This window comes from Zingiber officinale, chromosome 3A, assembly GCF_018446385.1.
Source record: "Zingiber officinale cultivar Zhangliang chromosome 3A, Zo_v1.1, whole genome shotgun sequence".
Taxonomy (NCBI): Eukaryota; Viridiplantae; Streptophyta; class Magnoliopsida; order Zingiberales; family Zingiberaceae; genus Zingiber; species Zingiber officinale.
Genome location: NC_055990.1, coordinates 29,618,625 through 29,628,774, shown reverse-complemented (window position 1 = coordinate 29,628,774; position 10,150 = coordinate 29,618,625).

The following is a 10,150-nucleotide window of genomic DNA, read 5'->3' as shown; positions in this document are numbered from 1 at the left end:
GGTGGATGAGTCCCCGGAAAACCGGCTAATAAGAACACTCCTTCTGGGTTGAGAAACCTCGCCATAGAAACTTCTTGCAACAGCAAGAAAGGTGTACAAAAATACAGCACAAAACAGAAGACAATATGAATGTACAAAACAAAGCTTGCCTACTGTTCTTGTCGACTGGAACCCGAAGCAGCAACTTCAGGAAACTCATAGCAGCAGCTGATCAATCGAGGAAAGCTCACCCGAAGCTTCAAGAAGGAGCTCACACGAAGCTCAGTAAGCTAAGAGCTCAGCAAAGCTCGATCACAGTCAGGAGTAGGAAGAAGAAGAGCAGCCCTGTAGAAGCCCTTGAACACCTTTTATAACCTGCACTCCACCTGCACTGCACCTGTGAAGAACAGAAGACAGAAGACTAGCCGTTGTGAGCCAACGGCTAGTTCTGGACCGATCGAGCTTGACTGATCGGTCCTCGATGGTCACGGGGACCGATCAGATCTGATCGGTCCCGGACCGATCCCACCTCTGTAAGAGAGGTGGCTGCGTCTGATCGATCGTGGAGACCGATCGACTCCTGGCGATCGGTCTCGGTGATTAGATGACTTAGAACCCTTTTTGTTATCGATCGGTCATCGACCCGATCGATACTCAGCGTGTCATTGGATCGGTCACCAGACCGATCCAGGTTTAGAGCTCCAGCCCTAAACCCTAAATGGTCCTGAGAACGAGCTACCGAGCCCTCTCTTGACCTAGTCCGGAGAACGAGCTACCGAGCCCTCTCCGACTTTCCGTGCCAAGTCTCCAACTTGGTCTTCTCCGTGCCAAGTCTCCATACTTGGACTTTTCCCGTGCCAAGCTCCCTGCTTGGACTTTTCACCAGATGTCTGGTCAACCTTGACCCATCTGGATTTCCCTTGCCTGGCTTCACTCACCAGAACTTCCAAACTACCTGGCTTCACTCACCAGGACTTTCCCTTGCCTGGCTTCACTCACCAGGTCTTCCCAACTGCCTAGCTTCACTCACCAGGACTTTCTCCAACTGCCTGGCTTCACTCACCAGGACTTTCACTTTCACCTAGCTTCACTCACTAGGATTTTCACCTGGCTTCACTCACAGGATTTCCCGACTGCCTGGCTTCACTCACCAGGACTTTCTGAACTGCCTGGCTTCACTCACCAGGACTTCCAAACTACCTGGCTTCACTCACCAGGACTTTCCGAACTGCCTGGCTTCACTCACCAGGACTTTCCGAACTGTCTAGCATCCCAGTCAAGTATCCAGTCAACCTTGACCTACTTGACTCTTCTTCATCCAACCTGATCAGACCCTGATCAGTATCTCTCCGCATGGACAACTGCACCTGCATTGTCCATGTATACATGTCTTTCTGTATTGTCAAACATCGAAACCATGACCAAGGTTTACGCTTGGTCAACTAGGTCAACCTTGACCTACTGGAAATTGCACCAACAGACCTATCTGGACTTCGCCTGCACACTCGATCTGAGTGTTAGACAACAACAAACCTAACTTAACCTAATTTGTCATTTATCAAAACCTGAGTTAGACCGTTAGTGCTGACCGCACTAACAGGAACAAGTTCAGCCTTAATGAGCGGGGATTTGCACTATTCCCAAGAAATCTGGGTGACGTTAGCCTAGCCTGCGCTCGCCCGAGACAACCCGAGGAAAAGTTCTACAAGTGCAAACCTTTGTCCGTCCGATCGGATCGAGGGAGCGTGCTTATGACCGAGCAACAAGCTTCAAAAGGCTGATTGGCGAGAATCGGACCAATCATGATCAGAGCCCATATAGTGACGAAGGCCGATCGGGAGGGAATTTGCTCACACAATGGTCCAGTCAGTCGGACTACAACCTCCTTCTACTAGACTTGAAGGGGAGGCTTGTGATGCGGTGATGATGAGGGGCCCCACCCTGCTGCCACAGTGGAGGTCAAAGGAGGTCAAAGTTAAGACGATCAACGGATGGACGGTCTTGGTAAGTCGGGTGAGGCATATTCCGACCACGGGTTAAGCACCGACCCACCGTCTCCGACACGGAGTAATCAAACCGACGCTCAAGGGACGCGTAGAAGCTGAGCTGAGCAACTCCTCCGCTTGGCCAAGCAGCAGACTCGACATCAGCCGAGCACGCAGACAAAGAACTGGCCACCGAGTGGCTATCCCGCTCGACAAAGCAATGGAGCATGTGGACAGTGGGCATTTTATATCTTAAACACAGGGACACTAATACACTCATAATAAGAAGGAGCCCAAAATATAATTTGGGATTGGTGCGATAGTTTAATAATAATTCTTTAGTGGTATGAATTATTATTGATGAAATTAAGTTGGGTGTTCGGGGCGAACACGGGAAGCTTAATTTCATCGGGATCAATAATGTTAAGTATCGTTTGCAATCCAAGTCTAAACCACTAAGAACAGATAAGTTAAATTTGGAATCAATAATATTAAGTTCCGTTTGCGATTCCTAATTTAATTTCTAAAGAACACAATAGGTTGTTAGTAAAGGTTTAGGACTTGTACAAAATTTTTGTACAGGAGAACCGGTACGATCTTCTGCATAGCAACCAACACTTCTGGCCTAGCGACCATCCCGCTCGGCCTAGCAACGCATGACACTTGGATAGGGTACTTTTAGCCGAGTGGCTATCCCGCTCGGTGTGATAGCAGAAGCACGGGGATAGCAGAATTTTGGTCGGACGACCATTCCGCTCGGCCAAGCAACAGACACAACACGATATCTTTGGAGATCCTTTTAGGAGTTAGTGCCACTGACAGATGGCATGGTCAGACAGAAGATCGTACGGCAGAAGCTTCCACTGTCACTTCAGAGATATGCTCGACCCGTTAAGGTACTGTGTCAGGGACACTTTACTAACACGTTTTTTCAAGAAAAGATTTGAGATACGTGCTTGCCTTGAGAAGCGTACACGCATGCTTCCTGAACCCTATATAAAGGTAGTGTAGGTGAAGCGGAGGCCGGCAAGAGGGGGGTGAATTGCCTGCAAATAAAAATTATACCTTCCTCGTGCTTTCAACTCAACTAGTGCAATAGTAAAAAAAATGATAAAACAATTAAGAAATAAGAAGATAGGAATTTAACTTGATTACAACCAAGAGGGTTGTTAATCCAGGGCAGTAAGAAGAGCGCAGTAGAAAAATCTCCTTTGCTGAAGGCGGAGAAGCCTTTTACACACTAACGGCTCAGAACTATTGCTAGGAAGTTGTTACAGAGTTGAATGAATAATTGATATTGAATTCCTAGCTCTAGGGGCCTTTAAATAGCCTCTAGAAATCTGATCTCAAGGGTTCAGGGCGCCTCCAACAGGGGTCCAAGGCGCCTCCATCGAGTGGGTGGATAAAACTTTATCCAAAAACTCAACGTTCAATTCTGCCGGGTCCGAGGCGCCTTCAACAGGGGTTGAAGGCACCCTCAAGTTGGAGGCGCCTCCAAGCTGGCTGGCAGCTTTTCCAGCTTGGTTGCTTCTTTGCTTCGTCTTTCGAAGTCTCGTTCTTTTGGGTGATTCCGGCCAACCGAAATAGGGCTCACCCGAACCCAATTTCCAGCCTTCTCCTCGAGCAGGCTTCCGTCCGGCTTCTCGTCCCTCGAATGCCGCGTACGTTCTTCTCGTCCACCGAAGTACTCTTCCGTAGCTGTCTCGTCCTTCGGACGCACCAAGCCCGTCGGCTCCCTTCCCGTGTCATCCTTCTCGCTAGCTGCGTCTTCCGCTCGACTTCCTGCGCTCCTAAGCTCCTGCACACTCGGACACAGGGATCAAACACAAAGTAGGACCTAACCAACTTAGTTGATCACATCAAAACACCCACGGGGACCAACAATCTCTCCCTTTTTGATGTGCATCAACCAAAATTCAAGTTAGGGTAAAAATAGACAGAAAAGTAATTTTAAAAGAAAATCACTAAACTAACATGTTAAGCATCAGTTTGTAATAAATAAAATTACAACTACTAAATTAAGAGTTAACCAGAATTTTTTTAAAAAATTTTTTTAATAAAAAAATTCTCTCCCCCTAAACTTGTACTTCTCTCTCCCCCTTTGATCACAGCAAAAACGGGATAACAGAGACAAATTTTTAGCAAAAATTTTTAAGTTAGATAAGTTTCTAATTTAAGATGAAAAAAAATGTCTAAGTTTCTAATTTAAAATGAAATTTTTGAAAAAAAATCTAAGTAAAATTTCTAAGTGACAAAAGAATTCTAACTAAAATGATTTGTTTGAATTTTTTAAAATAATTTCTAAGTCAAAAAATTAATTTTTTTTTTAAATCCTAAGTAAAACTTTCAAGGAAATGTTTAAAAACTTTTCAAAGAATTTTTTAATTCTAATTTGAATGCTTTTATCAGGAAGTTAATTAAACATTTTTATTTCGATATTTCGGCTTCCAGGTCGTGGCGAGGCACTAGGCCTTCTTGGTTATTGGAGCAACAACCACTTCCTTAGACAAAGCTTCCATAAAGAAACTCAAAGTTTAATTTTCTCACTGTAAGCTTTTAATTAAATAAATTAATTTAGCACAGATTTCAAAATCCAATAGAGGTTCCTTCCTACAGGGTTATTCAAAAATTTAGGGGGTACATAGTTCTTGAGCACTCTTCTAAGTTGGCCCTGATGTTTTTTAATGTACCAATTCAATTTTCCATAAATTCTAACTTTTGATTTTGAAAATCTATTTAGGCATGCATCATTATCTTTTAATTTCTTGATTTCAACTTTTAATTTTTCATTTTCTAATTTTATATTATCATACATTTCTAGTAGGCATGCTTTTGCTAAGTTTAATTTCAATTTAGCATTTTATTTTTCTAATTTGAATAAATCTCTAGAAAAACATTTAATAAATTGAAAGGACTGAGTCGGGGTTAGGTTACGTACCTGACTTACCTGACTCGGTGATTCTCCCCCTTCATCGTCGCTTTCTTCTTCTGATGATCTTACCCCTTCATCTATGCTCATCTCTGAACTTGAGTCATCTTCAGGAAGATGGTTGGCTGACAGCGATAATCCGGAGAAGACTTCGATGTTTGATTTGGAAGAAGACGAATCTGACCAGGTGGCATTTAGATTCTTGTGCTTAGAGGATTCTGGTTTCTTGTACTTTGACTTTTCCTTCTCTTTCCCCTTTTTCTTCAAGTCCGGGCAGTCATCTTTGATGTGCCCTTCTTCGTTGCAGTTGTAGCAACGGACCGTCCTTTTTCTTTGTTGATGCCTCTTTGTCTGCAATCTAAACTTATTAGATTTAAAAAATTTATTGAAGCGTCTTACCAGTAGTGCCGCTTCGGATTCGCCGACCGAGGCTTCAAAGTCAGAACCGTTTATTCTTGCCTTTAAGGTAATGTTCTGACTAGTCTTTTCTACTCCATTGGGCTCTGCAACTCGAGATTCGTGAAGTTCAAAAGTAGAAAACAGTTGTTCTAGAGTACTTACTTCGAAGTCCTTAGAGATGTAGTACACATCTACTAAGGAGGCCCACTCTGGAGTTCTGGGGAAGGCGTTGAGCGCGTACCGGATCGAGTCCCGGTTCTTTACTTCTTCTCCAAGGTTGCTTAATTGCGTGATCAGCTCTTTAATCATCGCTTGGAGTTGCACTACCTTCTCACCTTGGTTCATCCGGAGGTTCGTCAATTGGGTCCAGAGGATGTCGCGCCTTGCTAGCTTCGCTTCGGAGGTACCTTCGTGAAGTTTCAGGAATTTCTCCCAGAGATCTTTCGCGGAGTCGTAGTTTCCGATCTGATTTACCTCCTGAGGCGGCAAAACGCTGAGCAGGTGGAACTCAGCCTTTCCATTGGCGACGAAATCTGCTTGCTCCTTTTTCGTCCAAGTGTGCTCTTCTTTGTCTTTCGGTGCTGCATATCCATATTTCATTATTAAGAGTATATCAAATTTAGTTTTAAAAAATACCTCCATTTTTCGCTTCCATGTAGCGAAATCTCCGTCGAACTTTGGAGGATGAATATTTGCTCCGGCCATTATCTTGATCGTTGTGCTTCAGTCGGCGGTTAGTCCTTCTGAGGCGGTCTGGCTCTGATACCAACTGTAGGTGCAGCGGATGCCGACAAGAGGGGGGTGAATTGCCTGCAAATAAAAATTATACCTTCCTCGTGCTTTCAACTCAACTAGTGCAATAGTAAATAAAATGATAAAACAATTAAGAAATAAGAAGACAGGAATTTAACCTGGTTACAACTAAGAGGGTTGTTAATCCAGGGCAGTAAGAAGAGCGCAGTAGAAAAATCTCCTTTGCTGAAAGTGGAGAAGCCTTTTACACACTAACGGCTCAGAACTATTGCTAGGAAGTTGTTACAGAGTTGAATGAATAATCGATATTGAATTCCTAGCTCCAGGGGCCATTAAATAGTCTCTGGAAATTTGATCTCGAGGGTCCAAGGCGCCTCCATCGAGTGGGTGGATAAAATTTTATCCAAAAGCTCAACGTTCAATTCTGCCGGGTCCGAGGCACCTTCAACAGGGGTTGAAGGCGCCCTCAAGCTGGAGACGCCTCCAAGCCTGATGGAGGCACCTCCAAGCTGGCTGACAGCTTTTCCAGCTTGGTTGCTTCTTTGCTTCGTCTTCCGAAGTCTCGTTCTTTTGGATGATTCCGGCTAACTGAAATAGGGCTCACCCGAACCCAATTTTCGGCCTTCTCCTCGAGCAGGCTTCCGTCCGGCTTCTCGTCCCTCGAACGCCGCGCACGTTCTTCTCGTCCACCGGAGTACTCTTCCGTAGCTGTCTCGTTCTTCGGACGCACCGAGTCCGTCAGCTCCCTTCCTGTGTCGTCCTTTTCGCTAGCTGCGTCTTCCGCTCGACTTCCCACGCTCCTAAGCTCCTGCACACTCAGACACAGGGATCAAACACAAAGCAGGACCTAACCAACTTGGTTGATCACATCAAAACACCCACGGGGACCAACAGGGATTCTAAGCATCGATGGAGGTATGTTTCACACGTGATTTTTATTGTTGCGCTACAGTTCTCTCTTCTTATTTCTTGCTTCGTCGGAGGCTGAGTTAAGCGTCGAAGGGTCATTGTCGTAACCCTTTCCCTGGCTCGACACTGACGCTGCTTGTGTTACAGGTGGAAGCAAAATCCACAAGAGATAAACAAAAGTGTCGCGTTCTCAACATCCATCCCATCAACTTTCGGATAGGATATGTGACAATGACACAAAAAATATATATATATATATATAACTCATTTTTGAGATTTTTGCATTGGAGATGTATGCCCTTAAAATAAAAATCTCAAATATGACGTCTATAGTTCAAACATTTTTGTTTTATTAATTTTTTTTTTGGAGATGCCTAAACTCAAGGAAAAAGAGTTGTGGGAGAGAGGATTTTTCTCATTTCCTTTTTTTTCAATGATTTTTTTTTTCTCATGAATGAATGCGTCCACCGGTCATGACTCCGCCACTCAACTGCTTCGTTCAGTGTTTGCATTTAATTATGCTTATCTGCAAATTCAATTATGACACTGTTCCGGTTGATTGTAATACATTGCACACATATCCACTATTTAATATTGGGTTGAAATCAATATTGTTTATGCATCCCCTTTCCCTTTAATATAAAACATAAGAATTATCATAATTTAATTAAAAACAAAAATTATATTATTTCATTAAAAAACATATTGATTAGATTAGAGATGATATGCTGCGGCTCGATGCTGTTAGTGTTAGGCGCCCCGTGTTCTCAGTTGCGCAGCGGAGGTTTACAAGGCATTACACATAATTTATGCTTCATCTTCTCCATCTGCCTGGCTCTCCTCCTCCTCTTCTCTTCTGCGACAACTGACACGATGACAAAAACTATAATAGATATACGTATAAAGATGAATATGATGGATATGAAAATAGAGGATATAAAATTCGATCTGAATCCAATGTATTATCATCCCTGTTGAGATTAGAATATAAAATTTAATTAAAATCATGATAATGAAAAATTTACGTCTCAACTACTTTTCTCACAAGGAGAAAATGTTAAATACTGATTAATGAATGTTAAATATATAGATTTATGGATTTAAATTAATTTATTTGTACTAAAAAACATCATGGATTTTGAATGTTTTTTCAAAGTTGTGTTCAGTCAAGAGCATTTATCTGTTTCTCATATTGCATTAATATGAAAATCAATAATGTATAGTTGTTAAAATCTTTCCCGTTATTGAAATCTTAAGTTTTTATAGATAAGTTAAATATAGAATATTTAATGAATGTTAAATATATAGATAAGTTAGTTTTTATCCTCAATTATTAGTTCTTAATTATCCTTTTAAAATTTTTATTTCTATAATCTATTTTAATTTTTATTTCTATAATCTATTTTTACACTATAAATTAATTTTTATTCTAATTACATTAGACACCTGTTGGACACAAACAATCCGGAGATTTTAGGGGTATTAGCTGAATTCAAATAGTAAATTCAACTTATAGTAGAGATGACCTGGTCATTATTAGCCGAACAGTGAAATTTTTGCCTCGACCGGTCCAGCATTCGTGTGCGCAGATCGCGCTCGCGCACGAGTCAACTTGGTTCAATGCAATCCGGACCCTGGATTTGCACCCCCCTGCACACCCACGCGTGAGAGAGAGCCTCTCCCCATGCATTTATTCACATCTCAATGCATGTGAATCAATATAAACCAACAAACTTACCTTGAAACTTTCAATATGAGACTAAAGTCCCCATTCACAATGAAACTTCTTCTCTTCCTCCTCTTCTTCATTCACACCTAATCAACATATACACTATTTAATATTTGGTTGAAATCAATATTTTTTATGCACCTTTGCGTTTAATATAAGACTTAAGAATTATCATAATTTTATTAAAAACAAAAGATTATATTATTTTATAAAAAATATACATATTGACTAGATATTTATTTCATTTGATTTTTAGTTATTTTTTAATATGAATGTAAAAGAGACTCAGAAGAAGATATATGACAAATATTTAAAATTTTATAATTTAGATTTGAAAATAACAGGCAAACGTCAAAAGGCGCTTCATTTTTTCCAAATTATAAAGGCGCCCACTTTTATCTCTTCTACTATTTATCCTCTGCTATTTAATATTATTTAATTATTATTTCCATCTAAATTTTAATTTAAATTTTGAATCACTCAACACGTTATAACCGTGACAGTTTGATAGCGGCTACTTATATTATCTTATAACCGTTATAATTTTATACTGCTACATAATATACTTAAATATTAAAACGTATTCATAGTAGTTATAAAATTACATGGCCGGCTTTAGGCATAGGTCATTAAAATCTATAACTAGAGCCCTAATTTTTATTAGGGTCCCTAATTTTTAATATATTAAATATATTTTTATATATATTTTTTAAAAAAAATGGAAAAAATAGGGTCCATATAAAAAAGATTGTATAATCTCATTCTCTAAAAATAAGGTTATTATTTTTAATATATTAAATATATTTTTATATATATTTTGTAAGAGAATGGAAAAGAATAGGACGTATGTGAGTAAATATTTACATGATCTATCAAAGTTTCGGATTTCATAAAGATCTCATTAGAGTTACAATGAATAGAGTCATAAAAAGATATTTTTTTAACAAATTAAATTTATTTTTAATTATGGATGTTATTTGATAAAATCTAATATATTCCTCTTCAATATCTCTCAATTCATAACCTACTACATTTCTCATTCATTGTGATGGTTTCCATACAATGCAAAATAAAAATATAAGTTTTTTTTAAGTTCCCCCTCTTCCCCTTTTCTAACTCCCCCTCTCTGTGCTTCTCTTGCTCATTAGGATTAGAGAAGAGAAACCACACCTAACACTAATACGCTAATTAAGTCGGTGCTACGATACTCCTTATTGATTAAATTTAAATGTTCATGCATTCATCCATATTGTGTATGATAAAAATGAAAGATTTTATTATTTTTTAGCAATAACGAGTTAAATACTTCTACCATTTCGCTTAGACATTAAGTTTAACTTTTAATTAGATATATTTACAATCATAAATTATTCAATTTTCCCTTTGTATCCATTCTATCATTTACAATTATTCTGGTTTAAGTAATGAAAAATATGGTTTATTTTTTCTTTTGCTCTGTGCTTAAAA